The sequence below is a fragment of the Arvicanthis niloticus genome, chromosome 3, assembly GCF_011762505.2.
Source record: "Arvicanthis niloticus isolate mArvNil1 chromosome 3, mArvNil1.pat.X, whole genome shotgun sequence".
NCBI lineage: Eukaryota > Metazoa > Chordata > Mammalia > Rodentia > Muridae > Arvicanthis > Arvicanthis niloticus.
Genome location: NC_047660.1, coordinates 78,350,771 through 78,370,070, shown reverse-complemented (window position 1 = coordinate 78,370,070; position 19,300 = coordinate 78,350,771). Strand labels below are relative to the sequence as shown.

Below are 19,300 nucleotides of genomic sequence, written 5' to 3'. Positions count from 1 at the left end.
AGGCAGGAGGAAGAAGAAGGCAGCATAGGGGTGAAGTGGGCCATCCGTGGCTGCAGAAGCCTTTAAAAGCTAGTAAAAGGTTTAATTCTGCATAATGACTTACAAAGTGACAAGCAAAATAGATTTACCGTGACAGCTTGAAAGGAAAACCACAGAAATAAAATTACCCTCCAGCTCTTCCCGGATCTTTGCAACCTGTCCCCTCCCTCCAGAAACCCAGGAGCTTTGGAAGGTCCACATGGTCAAGAGGACATGAAAGAGTGGTGGCCTCGTCAGTGAGGAGTGGGATAGAGACCAAGGCAGGAACTGGTCCAAAGTCCCAGATGCAGCTGAAGGTCAGAGTGGGGTGCCTGCCCTCCAGATAGTGAGTTCCCAGCCTCCCAAAGCAAAGTCTATGATGTACTGACAGAGGCATTTTGCTGGTGCACCAGAGCGTGTAGGCACACACAGCACAAACCTCTCCATGTCCACCAAAACCCAGGACTTCCAATTTCTACCTGCTTCCTATGGGATCTAACAGAGTAATTCCAAGGAATCGCCCAGCTTTCAGGACTCCCAGGAGGTGCCACTGCTAACACTGCCACAAGCCAAGGATATCTCATTAGCTCTACATGGTAGAAGATAGGAGAGAGCAAGACCCAGCAAGTGTATCTTGGGAAGGCAAGTGAGCTGGACTGCTCTCTGTCTCCACGGGTGTCTTGGAATCTGTTCACACAAAGGTCAAGGGCTATAGAGCAGGACCACTCAGCTCCAAGAGATGAGAACAGAGGACCTGGAATAGTTCTGACTCTGCTGTGGACCACAGAAGCTCTCCCATGAGGCAACGATGCTTCCATCTCCCTAGGGCAAATAGTCCAGGCAATACTCAGGGCTCTCCATTTGGGTAACGCTGGTCACTATGCCCAGAATGTTACTCAGGCACAACAACAGACGGATCAAAACAAAGAGTGGAGCCAAAGAGATGATCAACAGGTACAGACATGCCAAATGGAAAGAAAGAACTGACTCCTAAAAGTTGTCTTCTGACCTCCACACACAACACAGGTATGTGCGTACACGTACACACACACACACACACACACACACAGAGAGAGAGAGAGAGAGAGAGAGAGAGAGAGAGAGAGAGAGAGAGAGAGAGAGATCCAGAGACAGGGTACTGAACTCCAGTGAGTCTAGGGTCTCCTATTGCAGTGGCTGCCATTCCAGGAACAAGCCCAGAAGACTGCCTGGAGCCCAGTGGGTGTCCTGGAGAACAAAGAGCCACCTTGGGTAAGGAGGACCAGAATGTGTCTGCAGTAGGAATACAGAGGTGGTTCCAGTCAGACCTCGCTTTACCCAGGAGTAGCTCAAAGCCCACCTACCCCCAGGGCTCAGGAGCAGCCAGCTGCAGTAAGGGGAGGGACTGCAGTCAGAGCCTGGCCCTTGTGACACCGTCCTCCTAACAACCCTCCGGCAGCCTGTGTCCTGATCTGGTAAGAACCAGCAGGGCTGAGTCCAGCAAGGCTTATAGGTTCACTCATGTCCCTACCTGTCATTTCTCATTGCCACCCAGCAACTCCAGGCTTGGTGAAATGAAATGCTGTCCTGTGTCTTTAACCGAAAGAGCCAGGGACGTGCCTGGGCAGGCCTGGACACCATGTTTACCCAGCAGAAGGTGGCCCTCCCTCTACCCTCCCCAGAGCTGGCAAGCCAGGGCCATTTGCCATAGACTTGCCTGGTGTGTAGGCTGCCTATGTGGCCCAGGCCCCAGATCTGCCCAGGGTCTTGCCCAAGAGGTCCTTCAGCCTGGCCAGGCTACTAAAACTGAGATAGTTCTCCAAGCCAGCAAAACCAGGGCAGTCAGCAAGACAGAACTAACTGAAGTACAGGTGTCTCCAGACCTGGCCATTTTACACACGACAGCCTTGCCCTGAAGGTGCTCTGAGAGCCAGGCCTGGCCCTCCACTCCAACTGGGAAGGTGAAGAAGGTCAAGAGAGCACAGCGGGGCTGGGCTAGGCTTATGGGCTCAGCTGCAATCCCAACTCTGAGGTGGTTCATTCCTCCTGAATGTGAGGATGTGTATTCCAAACCACAAACCCACCAGCACTGTGTCAAAGGTGGCGTCACTCATTATTCACTGTGTAGAGAGCGTCCTGGAATGCTTGCTAGCTGCCAGCCATGGTGCAGGGTGTTGGCAAGTCGGGCTGAGAGTGGCAGCTATCCTGATGACAAAGGCTTCCACAGAAGTCAGCAAGCAGTGTCTGAGGAATCAGAGGAAGGGCTGCCTATACTCTTGACCCTGCTGGTGGACTAGGACAGGCTGAGGCTTGTGGCAGGCTTTGCGGGATGCCTAGGAGTTCCCCAGGCATACAGAGCAGAGGGAACATAATGTTCAAAATATGTACAAGTTAAATCCTGGCTGGGGCCTGATAACAGGCGACCGTGAAGGCCAGACCTTGCTGTGGTAAGGCCAAGAGGATTAGAGAACAAAGGTAACAGGTGCCAAGGGCTCAGTTGTCTATTATTTAGACCCATTCTGGTGACCAAGGGGAGAGAGGGCAAGAAAGGAATATACAGAGGATCCTATAGAGGGCTATGGACAGCAGAAGGTCGAGTCCAGGTGTTATCCCACAAGACAAACGCTTAGGACAGAAACCCAATCTCATGGGTGCAGTCATAGGGTAGCATCAAGGCATCCTCCAAGTTGCAGGCAGCTCAGTGATCAATAACAACCCTAGTCTGAGTCTTACAGTGACCTTATGCAAATTAGGATAAAGACTTCCCTCCCCGCAGACACTTTACCATCATTCTCCAGGATGTTATTTAACAAATATATAATCGGCAGGGAGCTACAACTTAAGCAGTGTTTGTGCAGGGAGAAGCCTGCACTGGCAGAGCATCCGTCCCTAGCAGACACACTGCCAGTCAACAGCACGTAGCCCTCAGCAGACAATGAAAAGGGTTGGAGGACTGAGCCTCCAGAAGTAAAAAACAAAAACAAACAAAGAACACCACCACCAAACCACGTACAGAGTAAAGCACAACCAAGGCAAAGTTTACTAACCCTCCCTGCTGTTTTGTATGAGAAATCCAAATAAAATGAGACATGTATTTATCACTAGAAGGGATCTAAAGGAGAAAAATAAAGTAGCTGCTCAAACGAGGCAAATAAAGGAACTACTCAAGCAGGAAACAGAAAGCACCGGTCTGACAGCTAGATGCCAGCCGAAGGTACAACCAACGGTAAAGAAATCAGCAATGGTCTCGGGACTTGCAAAAAAAAAAAAAAAAAAAAAAAAAAAAAAAGACATTTTTTTCCCATAGATCCTGAAAAGGTGGGGAACATGTTGGGGACCCCACACCCTGAGAATCTGGGTTTTTTTGTGCAGCAGAGTCATCTGGATGATGGTAGAGGCTTCCTTCCAATCATTCATGCTTCACTCAGGGTTTCTCTGTTCCAGGCATCGTCTGGGGACATATCTCAAAGCAGGAAGAAGGCAGAAAGCAGGGGGCCCCCCAAGGGGACCTCAGTGAACAGAGAAGTAAGATCTCTCACTGCCAAACTGTAAAGAACTGATTTTTGTGGCTGTAAACAAACCCCAGGGCTGGAAAGATAGCTCAATGGGTTAAGAGCTTAGGGCCTGATTCGGATTCCCCAGAACTCATGCAAAAAAGGCTGCTTCACTTGCCATTCCAGTGCTGGGGAGGCAGAGACAAGTCAGTGAGAAACCCTGACTCAAAAACAAAACAGCCCCAATGGGTCGGACTAGATGGCTCAGCAGGTAAAGGGTATTGCTGTACAAGCCTCATGACCTGAGTTCAGTCCCAGGACTTCACAACCCTGATGTCATCAACTTGTCCTTGGACCCTCTGACCGCCATACAGGCCGTAGCACACGCATCCACATATGCACACGCCAGGCACACAAATGTCTACTCACTGATAACAGATCATTTAACAGAAAAAGATGAGCGGCACCCAAGGAGTGATCTGAGGTGGGACTCAACAGGGAACATAGACCCGCTCTCACGCACACGGTGAGAATCTTCTAGAGGCGAGACCTGACATGAAACCTGTGTGGGGTTTGGGGGTGGCGTCTAGTGTGAGGACTCTGCCTACTTGGTAACTAAGAGGCTCAAACCAGCTTCCAAAGCATCCCAGATGCAGGCATGAACTCAGGGTCCTGTGGTGCAGGGAGAGCATAGGGCTTGTCCAGATCATGAGGCTGCAAGGTGGTAGGAGCCAGTGACTAACTCAGTAACCCTGGCCAGAGCTGCTTCCAGGGATAGGAAACACAGCTGGGAACTGAAGGGAAGAAGACCTATCCGGATGACTGCTGGTCCCCTAAGTCAGAAAAGAACAGGATTGATTGCTTGCTTGCTTGTTCTCTCTCTCTCTCTCTCTCTCTCTCTCTCTCTCTCTCTCTCCCTCCCTCCCTCCCTCCCTCCCTCCCTTCCTTCCTTCCTTCCTTCCTCTTTCTCTCCCTCCCTTTCCTGCTTTATTCATGTTGGAGTAGAACTCTGAACCTCAGGTTTGCTAGGTAAGCATTTTACTACTGAGCTGCATACACTACAGCACTTGGACTTGCATTTCCCCATGGCCCCCCAAAATTTCTGGACATCTCTAGGCTCCAGGCTCCAGCCTGCCCACTGAGAGTGACCAGGCTCCAGAGAACTCAGGCAGCCTACCCCAGCCAACTCAGCCTCACCCCCTTCCTATTTTATAGATCAGTAAGCTGAGCTGGAGAGGATGTGAAACCTTTTCCTCCAGGTCCTACTAGGCCCAGACCTAGGGGAGACTTGGTCTACCTCTAAAGGCACAAAAGGAGCCAAAGTCTGATGCCTACTTAGCCTGGTGTCAGGTATGCACAGCAGTGGGGGCCTGGGCTAGGCTGCTTGGCTCTTGGCCTGGCTTCTTTGTCATGTGTGGACATGGCTGAGCTCAGATGCACCTGCTTGTGCTGCAGGGCTGCGGGGGAGGTTGCAGCCTGAGCTTGGCTGACTTGAGACTCGGAGCAATCAGACAGAGAGAGGAAACAGCGAGAACACGCTGCTCACCTACTGCGGTGGGCAAGGGACATCCTCTGAGGCTACTTGGGACATGTCAGACCTCAGAGGATAGGACAGGGCAGGGTCCCCCCTTAGCATGACACCAGAAGGCAAAGCTGGCAGTGTCCAGCAAAGTCAAGGGCCACTCTGACCCACACTGGCTCAGGCCACTTTCAGGGTGAGGGACAGTGACCCAGGGCATGTGCTGGCTCAGACTAGAGTCAGCTGGCCTGGTTTGCTGACAACCCCTCCACCCACCTCATGTTCTACTCTGCAGCCCTGGCTGTGGGGACTTCCCTGTTTGTGTCCCTGCAGTCTCAGGGTGCAGGCAAGGGCAATCAAGCTATAGACACTTGGGTCTAGACACTGAATGGAGTATCTTTTTTTTTTTTAAGGAAAGAGATGAGTAAAGTGGGGAAACTGAGGCCTGAAGAGGGACCGTCTGTCACACAAGAAGACAGATTAAGTTAAGACTGCTAGCTAAGCACCCTCATGTCTACATTTTCCTGAAGGGTAAACTGAGGCTCAGAAACTGGAAAGTGCCTTCCACAGGCAACTTGGAGTTAGAAAGAAACTCCTAGGACAATCATCCTGAATCCATCTCATGGAATCAAGACAGAGCTGCCTTCTCTGACCCCAACCTCAAGTTCAGGAAGTTGCAACACTTCCTTGTTTCCATAGTAACCAGCTACTGCTCCAGGAATATACTGAAATGTTTTTGTTACCTCCTCTGTGCCGGCCCTGGGCCAACCTGTGAGGACATGGGCGGAAAGAGGGGGTGTGAAGGGAGGCCTAGTCCCAGCCCCAGCCTAGGATGATAGCAAGCAACTAAGAAAGAGAGCAGAGGGGAGGAAAGAGGGAGAAACTTCAGTGGAGAACCTTGCCAGTATCTGATACTATCAGGGGACAAGCTCAGGGGTACAGCTTTTGACCTGGCTTCTTAGGGATGAATAGGAGTTCACCAGACTGAATGAAGAAGCTAGAGAAAATGTTAAGGCGCCGGGCCTGGCACATTAGACAGCTGCAGTGTGCTGTGTGAGCCTGGTGGCTCAGCTGCTTGGGAGGCTGAGAGAGGTGAAAGGGAAGTAAAAGGTCCCACCTGTACTATAGAGAGTGAATTCAAGGTCAGCTTGGGCAACTAATCGAGATCTAGTCACCGAATAAGAAATTACTAGGGATTGGGATATAGCTCAATACTCTGGGTTTGACTCCCAACCTTGAATAATCCATATGTGATGGTACCTACCTATAGTCCCAGCACTTGGAAGACAGCAGCTGGAGCATCAGGAATTCAAAGCATCCTCAGCTACATAGAGAATTCCAGGCCTGAAACCTCAAAAGTCTCAGAAAGTCAGGGAGGAAAGAGTAGAGTGCTCACCTAGCATGGGTAAAGCTCCGGGTTTGATCCTTACTACTGTGAAGGAAAGAGGGAAGAGAAGGAAAGAGAATGGCGGAGGGGGAACAGGGTTGATCACTGGATGAAAAGGAAGACAGAGACCAAATGCAAAGTGTGGACCAGATGCCCAGGACACTTCTCAATTCCAAGTGTTTAATGGGCGTGGTGATAGAGTAGGTACTGTAGCCGTGACAGTAGAGGTGACAACCCTAAAGGATTCTAGATAACTACTCTCTCCTGGGTGAACAGGACTGGGGACTGGACAAAATCCATAGCCTAGTTCTCAGGCTAGTGAGAGATGCTCCCTAGCTGTCACGGGGAAGCAGGCCTAAGTGATGAAGACCTTAAGAACCTTAAGAACTACCCAGAGGCTACTGCTCTGCTTGTGGTCCCCCATCCTGCATGCACTTGGTCCAGTAGGGATAAGGCCAGCCTCAGAGAGTGGAGGATGAAGGCTGAGGGAGGCCAGAGCATTGTGGTAGGCACACCCAGCATCTTGCTAGTTTTGTTTCCCCTCTCTGGGCCTCAGTCTCCTACCTGGAAAGTGAGGAGAAGGAGGGTGAGATGGACAGGTTCCTTTATTATCATCTCTGGATCTGTGGGTTCTGGGAGGGGTCGTGTCACCTGACACTGCAGCAACAAACCCAAACTGTAATCTAGGACAAAGTAACATTTGGTGGCCAAATAGGCCAGTCAGGTGGGCAAGGAGTCTCAGGGGGTGAGCAATGGTTTCTGGGGAGCCCTGGCTCTACTCCAAGTAACAACTGGCAAAATACAGGACAACCCCATATGTACTGAAAACTATCTGGCTAGAGGATGACAGCCATGGGCAGGCCACGATCAAGGGACCACAGTGAATAAATAGCCTCCATGCTTGCCCCAGGTCCCACAGCCCTGGAGAGCAGGGTCAGAGGCTTAGGACCCAGACCTCTGTGAGACAAAGCAGAAATCCTAAGCAGGGTAGCAACCCTGTTGTCAACCATTGAGGGCTCTGTACCTGAGTCTTATTCACTCCAGTGGAGGGCTTGGTAAGGACAGCCACATGCTGCACGTGTGGGACACCTAGGTTCCAGTTCCAGCTCAGCTAGCGACCAGTCCCTCTGGTTTAGACTCAGTGGGTAAATGAAGGGTTGGCCTGGGCTAGGCTGATGTTATTACTGACACACATGGTAATAATACACTATGCTGTTTGACACAGTGACATTGCATAGCACCCGACAAGGGTAGGGCCTCCTGTCCAATGTTCCTACCAGCCACAAGGGATGCCACAGCAGGAAGCAACGCCAAAAGTTCTGATTCCGAACCCAGGGCTTCTTGCAGAGAGCCCTGAGCTTTGGCACCTGAGAGTGTTTGGGTGGGATGGGCTTGGACAGATGGCTGTGGGGAGTGAGGGACAAGCTGGACTCAAGCAAGTGCCAGTGGGAGGCAGGCTAGAGAGGACTCACTTCTCACGTCCATACTGCCCCTCTCCCTGGACAGGGCTCCACCTCTAGTGGAGAATGAATGTGACAGGAAGAGCCTGAAAGACAAAACCATCCTCCAAAAGCACCCAGTACAGGATCCTGCTGGTTCAGCAAATGCCAGTCACTTTCTTCCCCATGGGTTCCAACAATCTGCCTCCCTAGCCACTTCCACACCCCACGACCTGAGGGTGCTACTTCCCCATCCAGCCTGATGTTTTCAAGCTGCCCAGATGCCAAGAAAATAAGAAGTTCTAGTGCACAGGCTAGTTTTATTTCAACTTGACCCAAGCTAGGGTCATTTGGGGAGAGAGGCTCTCCATTGAGAAAATACCTCCAGAAGATCAACCTGTAAATAAGTCTGTAATGCATTTTCTCAAGTGGTGACTGATGTGGGAGAGGCCATCACTGGGCTGGTGGTCCTGGGTGTGCTAAGAAAGCAAGATGGGCAAGCCCTGAAGAGCAAGGCAGTACACAACAGTCCTCCATGGAATCTGCACCAGTTTTAGCCTCCAGGATGCTGCACTGAGTTCTTGCCCTGAGTTTCCTGGAGGATGGGCTACAAGCTGTAAGAGGAAATAAACCCTTTCTTCCCCAAGTTGCTTTGATCCTGGTGTTTTATCATAGCGATAGAAACTCTAACTTAGAAATTTGGAGTCAAAAGAAAGCCATCTTCTTCAAGAGAGTCCATCTTGCTTCCTCCACCTTGCCTTAGATTCAGCTGAGGAGGACCCAGGCAATACAATTCTACTGTGTAAAAAAGAGGGGTGAGTCCTGGATTCTTCGTGGTTCTGGGATAAGAACTGGGCCCCAGGAGCCATTCTAAGCTTCATGGAACACGGGACTTGTCAGCTGAGGAACCGCTGGAGAGTAAGTAACAGTCCACTCCTGGAGGTGCACAAGGCCACACATGACACTCTGGGGATGTCATACACAGGACATCTATCTGTATGGCAGGCATCAGAGGATGTGGCTGCCAAGATACCTCAAGGACTTGAGAATCAAAGGTCCAGGAATACTGGAAACTGTGGCTGGTACACAACACGCCATGCAGCCTAGGCACTGCTAGGGAGCAGGTAAAGAGGGAAACTATCCAAGGCAGAAAACCCAAGAATTCTAAGGCCTGAAAAGATTCAAACCCTCCAAGCAGGCCCACCCCTGCATAAAGGGACTAGCTGGGCTGACAAAAAACAGCAGAAATTCAAAGTCAGCTCAGGCCGGGTAGGGGCACTGAAGGCTTCAGTAAGGGGGTCCAGCAGAGGCGGAGCTCCACAGCCCATCATCAAAACAAAACTAGAATTTCCCCATAAATTTTCGGTTCTTCTCCCAGGATCTACGACACAGTGAGGTTCTGGGGCCCCAGTGGCACGTGCACAATGCGTAGAGAGGCTAAAAGCTAATGAGCAGCTTCCTCTCCCTGCCAGTCATCCAGACTACTTCCCAAAGTCCAGAAAGTCAGAAACATAAAGCCCGCGAGCCAGGGAAATGATGTGTTAACCACAGTAACAGATGGGGGTCATAGCCCTCCTCAAGGCCCTACCCAAACTGCCTCTCTGCATGCAAAGAGAAGGCCACTTCACTGTATCATGGCAGGCATCGCTTCTGTAGGCTGAGTGTCCTTCTTGTCCCTGTTAGGGCTCCCAACACCAGGAAAAGATGACCCACATAAGCTCTGACCTGGCCTCTTGCCTTCCTTGGAGAAAAAGTTGGGGGAACTTCTCCCTACCTAATCCTCCCCAAAGAGCTGAAGACTGAATCCAGACACAGTACATCCCATGCAGCAGGAGATAGGACTGTCTCCCAGGGACACCAGCCTATCCCAGAAGGCCATTCCTATAACTATTCATCTTACATTCCTAGGACCACTTGACACTGGGCCAGGTAATATGTCTCAGGAGGCCTCCTTCATTAGGGACGTTAGTCAAGTCCCTTTTCTTTCTTCAGCCTTGGTTTTCCCGCCAGTAAAATGTCGAGCTGGATGAGAAGCAGGCTTCTAAAGACAATGTCCTCTGAAGGCAGAGGTCACACAGAGAGCTGGAATGTGGCCAACAGGAGCTTCAAGATACATCCAGCTATTCCTCTCATGGCCCGGGACTCCAGCCTTGTGGGCAAGGGCATCCTTCTGGTACTCTTCCAAGATGTTCACACAGAAGCAAGCTGTGGGCTATCTCTCCAGAAGATGGGGGACATAGGAATGAGGCCGAATGCTCTTCACTATAAGAATTTCTCTCAAGCAAACTAGGTTGACAATTTGGGGGCAGGGGAGGCATTGTGCTACCTCATCAACCCTAATCAGGATGCTGTGACATCATCCCAGTTCATAACTGGTGGGTAAGGAAACTGAAGTTCAGAGAAGTCTGTGAGGAACCAAAGGTGCCATTCTCTGTCCTTCACAGATGCTCTGCACAGAGCTGAGCAGGGGTGGAGGCCTGGTCTAAGCTGGGTCTTATCAAATGGACAGAAGCCAAAAGGGAAGTCTTTGTCATCCCCTGCCTCAGTTTGCAGGAGGGAAAACAAGACTCTCAGACTGAAAGCCAGATAGATGACTTAGAACATTCTCCAGGGGCACCGGGCCTCTTGGTAGGTTGAGTTAAAATGTCTTTGGATCATTATCGTCTCTATGAGAAGATAGGCACCCATCTCATGCTTCAGAAGGCCCTACAGATGAGGAATCAGAAAGCGTTGGTTGGTTCTGAGTCAGTTTGACCTTGAGCAATTGGTACACTGAAAGTAAGACTTTGGGAGGGCACTCATGACAGTGACCAAGGCTACCATTCCTTAAACACTTGCCACAAGCCAGGCACTGAACACTCTCTAGCTTCTTAACCTATTGGGAGGGTGGTGTGTTATCGACTGTCAGAGCATGAAGAACTCTTATACAGACTCGGAGGCCAAGGTCAGAGATGTCAAATATAAAAGGTGGAGTTGAGATAGATTCCAGACAGCCAGAAAAAACAAACAAACAAACAAACAACCTGAAACAAGCTGGGGAAATGGGTGTCTCAGTCCCTGAAGTGTTTGCCATGCGAGTAGGAAGACCCAGTTCAATCTCCAGGACCCGTGTAAAAGGCCAAGTGCACTCTTACAATACCAGAGCTGGGAGACAGAGACAGAAAGATCCCTGAGGCTCACTGGTCAGCCAGTGTAGCCTAATCAGCTAAGGTCCTGGTGAGAAACACACACACACACACACACACACACACTCAGACCATACAGACATATAGACTCACATACATACACACACACACACACACTCAGACTCACATACATACACACACACACACATACTCAGACCATACAGACATACAGATTTACATACATACACAGACACACACACACATATTTGCACATTTATACTCACACACACAGAGTAGGGTAAGAGCAGGGATGGGGGGATTCAGTAAATGATTTTAAGTGTGTAAACAATAGCAACTTAAGTGATACTCAATCCTTTCCACCTGAACCAGCCTCTCCCCAGCTTCCTTGCTGTGACACCCTGCTATAGGAAAGCCATCTTGGTGGACCTAGGGCCTGTCCCTCAACCCCTCTGGGTTTGGACTCTACCTATCCGCCATCCAAAAGGGCAAATAAAGGCTCTGGAAGGACTCCTTGCACTTCTACACACCAGGAGAAAAAGTCAAGACTCTTTCCGTGTTGCTCCTCGTTCTGTCTGCTCCTGGGCTAGGCTGCATGCCGGCTGTTGGAATGGTGTTCTGAGCTTCTCAACTGACGCAGCTGAGGTCAAGGTCCACCTAGGGTGCAGGGTGAGGGATTGAGCAGGAGCCTTGAGGACAGAGCAAAGTCCAGATAATTACATCCTGAGCCAGGTCCCTTTTTCCTCCAGTGGCTGTCACCTGGACCTGACACAGGTGACTCTTAGGGTGGAGCCAGCAGGTTCCAACCCTACTTCCTTGTCCATAGAGGAATCAACAGCAGGCAGAGAAACCATCAGCCATACAAGCTCAAAGTCAGAATGGAAACGGGTTGAGGGACCGGAGGGGAGGAAACCTTGGTGCATGAGAGCTTGGTCTCTCTCAAGGGGAATTTGGTTTGATTTCTCTCACATCAGCGTTGCACTCTCAACCTATAGACATATACACACATGCACACACTCAAGCTTGTGTACTACAAGATGTTTAGAGACTGCCCTTAAAATGAACTCAAGGGTCACCCCTATCCTCCCTCAATCCAGCTGGGCTCCTGAACTAGGTTACAAACAGCCTTTATTGAGGTACACTAAAGACTGGCAAATAGTAGATGTTCAGTAGATGTCTAATGAACTCATGAACTGCCAAAGCCCAGATTCTGGGTTTAGTTCAGCTCTGTGTACTGCTAACCTCGAGTGAAGTTAATCATTTCTTTCTAAGGCTCCATTTTCCTGGGCTAGAAAAAGACAGACAGTCCGCCAACTCTATAGGCTCAGGAGTTCAAAGCCCAGAGAAGGGAGTTCTAAGGTGGAAGGGGTATTTCTTTCTATGGTCCACAGCTAAGAATATAGGGTGAGCCTTTTTGGCTTTAAGGGGAGCCTCCAGGCAGGGAAGGGTTCTGTAGACCACAGAGGAATCCCTTATTGTGAGCAGTTTCCATTCAAGCCAGATACCCCAAAAAAATTTTGGACAAGGAGCCATTGAAAGCACAAAAGAGTTCTATTCTGACAGTCTTCACCATCAGTGGCTTGGCCATGTCCTGGTCTGCATAGAGTTTGACAAGCATGTGGGAAAAAACTGACAGACAAAAAAAAAAATATCGAACTCCCCCATATTTGAGGGCAAGGGACAGAGACAGGCAGAGAAGAGCATGTGTGCACATCTGCACGTGTGCTGGAGGGGAAGGGAGAGAGGCATGTGAACTGACCAATAGAGGAACAGGCCCGTCTCTCAAACCCTGTTTCTGGGGTCAGGTGTCTCAGGAAGGTTCATAGCTCCTGGAGATTCAAAGCCTGCTCTAATGGTCCCCAAAATAAGCTATTCTAGTTATTGAAGGCCCAGTCATTCCATGTCACTCTTCAGCCTCAGCTTCCTCAGCTTCCCTAGTGGTTTTGACAAGGATCTGACCTAGGAGATCTTTGGAAAGACATACCTGTTCTGACAGCTTGAAATACTAACATGCTATAGAAAAACAACCCACCCCAACACACACACCACCACCACCCAAGAGTCCTGGAAAGGCAGTCCCTATCCCCAACCTGCTGTGTAGGGCTAGGACTGGGCAAAGCAGAGTCTCCACACACTGTCTGTCTTCAACAGCCTGCCATGGTCAAAACCTTGAAGTGGTTACAATTACAGCCAGGCTAACAGGATTAGGGGAGCATTGAAATCTAAGAAATCTAATTAGCTCAGACACCCCGGCCTCCCCCAGCACAATCCTGTAGTAACCCTGGCAGCTGGGCCTGAGGGGAGGGGCAGGCTCCGGGCCCTTGGAGCTACAGTCAACACCTGCACAGGTGTACCAGGCCAGGCCAGGCCAGGCCAGGCCAGGTCAGACTTCCTGGGGAGGTACCCTCTCAGCCTGCCCAGTTACCCACTGTCCACAACCCCACCAGCCAGAGTGGATATCAAAAAGTGGCAGTCAATTAGGCTCCAGACGCAAGGGTGGTGGCCATAGGGGAGGGGAGGGAGAATCCAGGGGCCCTAAAGGGCGGCCACCCTACATAGTGTAGGAGACTGACTCAGCCAGAGGAGAGGCAGTTTGAGTCACACTCTGTATCTATAGAAACCATAGCAGCCCAGGGACAATCTTGCTTCCTCCTCCGGGGCCAGGCAGAACTGAAGTTGGTGGATTCATACAACTAGGCAGGCAGGCAGCTGAGGTTCGGTGTAAGCTCTAGATGGGGAGGGAGAGAAGAGAGAGAGAGAGAGAGAGAGAGAGAGAGAGAGAGAGAGAGAGAGAGAGAGGAGGCTGCTAGGGGTGTAGGACAGTGTATAGGCAGATGCTGGGAAGCCCACCTGTGACCCTTCCTGGAAACAACTGCTGTTTCTGCTCATTCTCTCGTTCCGGCCCCTGGGGCACACACAGGTTTCTGTGGCACATCCCAGCATAGCTAGGGCTATGGCTCAATGTACTGTGATGTAGGGATCTGTAAGGCCTGGAGTTGAGTCCTGTCTTAGGCACAGCCTCCTGGCCTCTCTCTGAGCTTCAGTTTCCTTCTCTGTTAAATGAAAGTAATTTCATACAGTAGCTGACACTGCTGTTAACGGGATCAAACAAGTTTGAAAAAAACGATTCTAGATGGACCATACCAGGCAAAGGAAGGGGTTGTGGCCACGCCCTTTCTTATGTGCACATGGCAGACAGCCAGAGGCTGGTGGGTAATTATTTATTTGGACTGGTCTTACTGCCCTTGCTGGACAAAAGCTCCTAAGAGTGTCTTGCATAGTTCTGGGTCTCGTGGGCCACTGTCTTCACTCTGTAGATTCTCATTAAACACATGAATAGTCAATCCTGGGTCCCTGACCTGACCCTACCCTCATTATGCAGCCCCTCCCAGGTCAAACGCAATTCAAGGGAAGAAAGTGGCAAGAGGCGAATGCTACAGCCAATGGAAGAGAACCTCTTGGGCAGACCTTTCCCTGCACTTCTCTCATCTCAATAAGGCTGAAAACAGCCATTGGGAGGGTACCCACCCCCATGTACACATATAACATTATGATATAATACACATATCCTACAGGACTCGGGCCTCATGGTCCTTAAGGGAAAATGAGTCTGTGGTTGGAAGAGGCCAAAGCATCTTAAGCCCAAAGTCAGGATTCATCAGGGGGTGTGGCTTTCCAGAAGGCATGTAACTAACTCATAGCCATCCAATGAGTATAGATGCTGTCCAAAGGTGGTGAGCACCCTGTCGCAGGAAGCATGCAAGCTGAGGCTATCAGGGAGGTAAGGATAATGGAGCAACCTCTGGAAAAGGTTTCTAGCACCCCGTATCCCAATCTGGCCCTTCTGTCATAATTCTATTCTGCACCAGAGTCTGCCTAACTCTCAAGATGGAGACTCAAATGTTTGTATCTGCCTCATCCTCCCAGAAACCATGTGGGATGATAGGAGTTCTGGACTTGAACCCATTTTACAAATCAGGAGACTGAGTCCCAGCAGAGTGACCTCATGTCCCACACAGCTAGTAAGCCTCAGCCATCTGATATGTTTTTCTCTCCCCCTGTCTAGTGTCTATAGTAGGTTTGCTGTGTGTTGCTTCCCTGAGAGAGGGCCTAACCTTGGACTCGTGGCTGGAACTTCCAGGCCAGGCTTCATGCACCCAGGCAGGCTGGCACAAACCTAGTCTCAAGGTATCTTCAGAACAAAGATTTTCTCCACAGAGAGGGCCTGGGTAGAGGCCACTGTGTCCTGCTGAGAGGATCCAGCAGTCACCAGAAGAAACTGCAGCCACAGGGTCAGGGTCAGGGGTAATTAGGGCAGCAGCCTTTGTTATCTACACAAAACCCTAGGAATCTCATAAAGATGCAAGAGAGGCAGGGGGCTGGCAAGGACCCATGGGAGCCCTTATGAATGAAAATTTATGGGACCCAGGCACTATCCGGCAGGCCCTACGTGCTGGATTCATACCACCATACCCACAGAATTAACTCGCTGCTACACTGGTTTCTTATAACATTTTACCCTAAGACTTGGGTCAAAACTACCCAATGAACCTGGGGCTGGAGTGAGGCATCCAAGCTTCCTACTTAGGACCCTCTTGTTCCCAGACTCTGAGGACATCTTCTCAGCTGGGTCCTTCCAGCTTCTGGTAGGAGTGAACCTGTGGACAACTGTGCCATGTTGGGTAATTTAAACAGTAGCCAGGAATAAAAAATGTGAGATTGTTGTGGCTAGGGAACTGTTGCATGTGCACACACGCGCGCGCACACACGGGGGTGTTGGAGCCTAACCCCAGCTTCTAGGTCTTTCTTCATTTGGCCTGGAACCCCCCCCCCCCCACTTTTCCTTAGAACAGAAAAAAAGAACATTTTGTCCCCACAAAGAAGTCAACAGCCGGTTTCTGCACAGACAAGGCTATTTATTCAAACTTTTTTCATAAGTCCAGTCCCCTCTGTAAGCCTGTGAACAGTACTCAGAAAGTCTTACAACCGCAGCTCAAGTCTTGGAAACTCTATAGCTCCTCCCCCAGCCCCAGTCACCAAGTTCCCAAGTCTAAACTTCTGATTCATATGAGAAAACTAGGTCCCCTAACCGTGTGACTCGGGGCCAGTGATGCTTCTGTTCTTTGGGGAAAAACAAAACGACCAAACCCATAAAACTCAGAGGACAACACCATCTCCTTCCAAAAGCACTCCTAGCCGCACACGCTCCTAGGCGGATAGATAGGGCTTTCAATGTGCCTTTTGTTTGATGCTGGTGTTTCCACATCCTCTTCTTGAAGAGGGAAAGGTCAGCACAAGGCTCCCGGGTGTTCACAAGCCCTCTGCTTCTGCTCAGGGGCCAGGAATTCCCCCTTCTTTGGACCTCTTTAAAAAAAAAAAAAAAAAAAAAAAAAAAAAAAAAAAAAAAAAAAAAAAAAAAAACCAGCGCGGATAAGAAAAGCCATGAGCTTGCTCCCCCATCTAAACTTCCCAAATAGCTCACAGGCTGCTCTTCCACACTCCAGTGCAAGCATAGGGAGGCAGGCCGGAATTCACCAGCAGCCAAGTCGCCTGTTTCTCCAGCCTCAGCCACCATCCCTTTATCTGTACCTTCAAAAAAACAATAATAAGCAAAACCAGTCACCTCTGGGAACAGCCTCTGGCCTCCTGCCCTGCCCTGTGTAACCAGCCTGTCCTCACACCCACGAGGGAGGGAGGAGACTACACTAGTTAACCCTCTGGTCTACCAGGCCCAGTTCCCAGGTTGCAGTAGAGGCAAACTGTTGCTCAAGAAAACCATTGGCACCAGGAGGCAGCTGGAGCCAATGGCTCGCTATGCAGCGCCAAGGCAGGGGCTTCCACAGGCGCAGCCCACAGACCGCCCTTCCAAATCCCGGGGGTTGGTCCCCACTGTCCATGCCCCGGGCTGTCTACCCACGGGGCTCCAAATGTCCCTGGCAGTGCAGAGAGGAGGGAAAGGCTGGCCGAGCGGTGCACTCACCCCGCCAGCCCAGCCGCCAGCCAGCTTCTTGGAGATCTCAGAGAGAACATTTGTTTGGGCTGCCAAGTTAAATCTTCCTCCCTCATGTCAGGGCATTGGAAAAGCAGTCAGGGGAAAGGGGAAGGGGGAGAGCGGGGGAAGGAGCCGCGGGAAGGAGGGCGGGAGAAAGCGAGCAAGCAATCCAGGCGGGCAGGCTCAGAGCCCCAGTTACTCTTAGCACTGCCAGCCCAAGAAGCTGCAGCTCCGGGGGCAGACGTTGACCGAGCTCTCGGCATCGAAGCAGAGATCTAGCCTCCCGGGCTTCCAGGGCTCACGGGTCGAGTGCGGGATGCCAAGCTCCTTGAGCCTGGGCTGTGGGAGAGGCCCTTAGCCCTGCTCTGGGCTGGAGGCACAAGGTGGAACTGTAAACCAGAGAAAGGAAAAGTTTTCGGCAGGTAGAGGGAAGGGCAGAGTAGCCGCGCTGATCCGCTGTCCCCGGGGGAGGGTGAGGGGTCCAGACCCGCAGTCCTGGCGCGCTCCCGTCCGCTAGCCCTCCCGCCCGGGTTGTTTACATTCCTGGAGTGTCTTTTAAACCCGAGGCTGTGGCCGGCTCCTGGCCTTCTCCCGCGGCTTCGGGGCAGTCTCCCGTGAAAATCTGCTGGCGCACAATGGCCGGTAGAGGAGGCCGCCCCTCTCCCGCGCCCCCACCGCTCCAGGGCGGGGAGCCTGCCCTCTGCACCGCGCCCTCTCCCCGCCTGGCCAGCTTCCTGGACAGATGTCCCCGGCCAGGGGGCGACGCGCTCCCGCAGCCTGCACCGCGACACTGAGGCCGTGCTCCCTACTGTTTTCTCCCTGGCCCTGAAGCCAGGAATGTGAAACAAGCTTTCAGAGCTTCCCTCCCACAATCCGGACCGAGCTTCAGCTCCGGCCCGGCCCCTCAACCTTTCTCGGGTCGGCCTCCCACTCCCCCGGGGCCACCGCTGCCGGAGACAGAGAGGAAGAAAGAACACGGGGAAATTACTTTCGTATTTGCAACGCGCGCGCGCACACACACAGACACATCTTCCCCTTGGGCTCGCCTCCCGACTGGGGCAGCCCCGGCCAGGCGTTGGCCTGAAAGCCCCTTCGGCTTCCGAAGCCCGAGCGAGAAGCCTCGGCACATCTTCTCAACGTGTCCTGCTTCAGCCACGCGCCGCGTTTCCCTGGGCTATTCTCCCCCCAAAACAACTTAACCGCGCCCCCATCTCCCTTGTACAAAAGTGTGTTCTCCATAGAAATTCGGAGGCACAACTTAACACCACCAACCCTGGCCACCCTAGAATCCAGAGCCTTCCCGGCGGTTCTCCTATGCACAAGGGCGCACAACTTCACATCTTTCCAAAAGAGGCAAGGAAGACCCAGCCAGTCTCCCGGGTCCTCTCCTCCCTCCTCCGATTCCGTATCCTGGCCGGCCCCCGACTGTTCGGAGCGACGGCTGGGAGGCGCGCCGGCAGGAGGCGGGCACCCAGTCGGCGCGCACAACCGCACCGGCTCCCCATACACCCGAAGACCCCCGGGTCCTCGCGCTCATCCGGAGTCGCTCTACACAAGCTGGGCGCTCGCTGGTGGCCAGGGCCTCCGCCCCCGGCGGCCAGACCAGCGCGCCGAGCCCGCACGGCTGGCTTCTCTCGCCTGGCCAGAGCTAAACCTTTAAGCGGAAAGCCTTAGTGCAGTACCCGGTGCTCGCACCCCGACGATCCATCGGGAGCGGGTAGAAGCCTCGGTGCTAACGGGCGCTTGGCTCTGTCCCCAAACTTACCGGGCGCTGCGAGCACCACTGCCACCGCTGGAGGACGCGCCGCCGCCACCGCCGTGTAGGGCAGGCTGGAGCCGGGAGGAGCGCAGCGAGAGCGCGGAGATCTACTCGGCTCCGACTCCGGCTCTGGCTCCTCACCGGCCGGGGCTAAGGTCAGCGCGCTGCGCGGGCGCTGCTCGCTTGCTCTGCGGCCCGATCGCTGCTCCCCCGGCCGGCCGCTTGCTCTCCCGGGCGCCCGCCGCCGCCGCTCGCTTTTTTAATGTCCACAGACAGTGAAAAGGAACTCGGCGTTAGGGGGTGAGTAAGTGAATCAACTCGCCCGGAGCCGAGCAAGTTGAAGTGTCAGATTACATTGGCTATTCTATTTCCAAAGGGCCCCGCGCCGCCGGCCTCCCGCAAAAGCCGGCACGGAGTAAAGGCGGGAGCGGAGTGCCGCGCCTCCAGCGCGCAGCTCTGCTTGCCTCGGTTCGCTCTCCATCTGCGCGCTCGCTGCGCTCTCCCTTACCCTTTCTCTTCCTTTCCTTTCCTATCTTTTCCTTTCCTTTCCTTTCCTTTCCTTTCCTTTCC

General features: G+C 52.1%; 1 protein-coding gene across 4 annotated transcripts in view; it reads right to left on the bottom strand.

Moving 5' to 3' along the window:
• Positions 1 to 19,069, bottom strand: part of Zmiz1 (zinc finger MIZ-type containing 1) — a 200,168-nt gene extending 181,099 nt beyond the window's left edge. For 2 of the 4 annotated variants that reach the window (XM_076931262.1, XM_034499099.2), the window contains exon 1: positions 18,737 to 19,069. The gene's annotated coding sequence lies outside the window, so the exon portion shown is untranslated. The remainder of the gene's footprint in view (positions 1 to 18,736) is intronic. The other 2 variants (XM_034499096.2, XM_034499097.2) reach the window with 1 other exon arrangement.
• Positions 19,070 to 19,300: the final 231 nt, after the last annotated feature.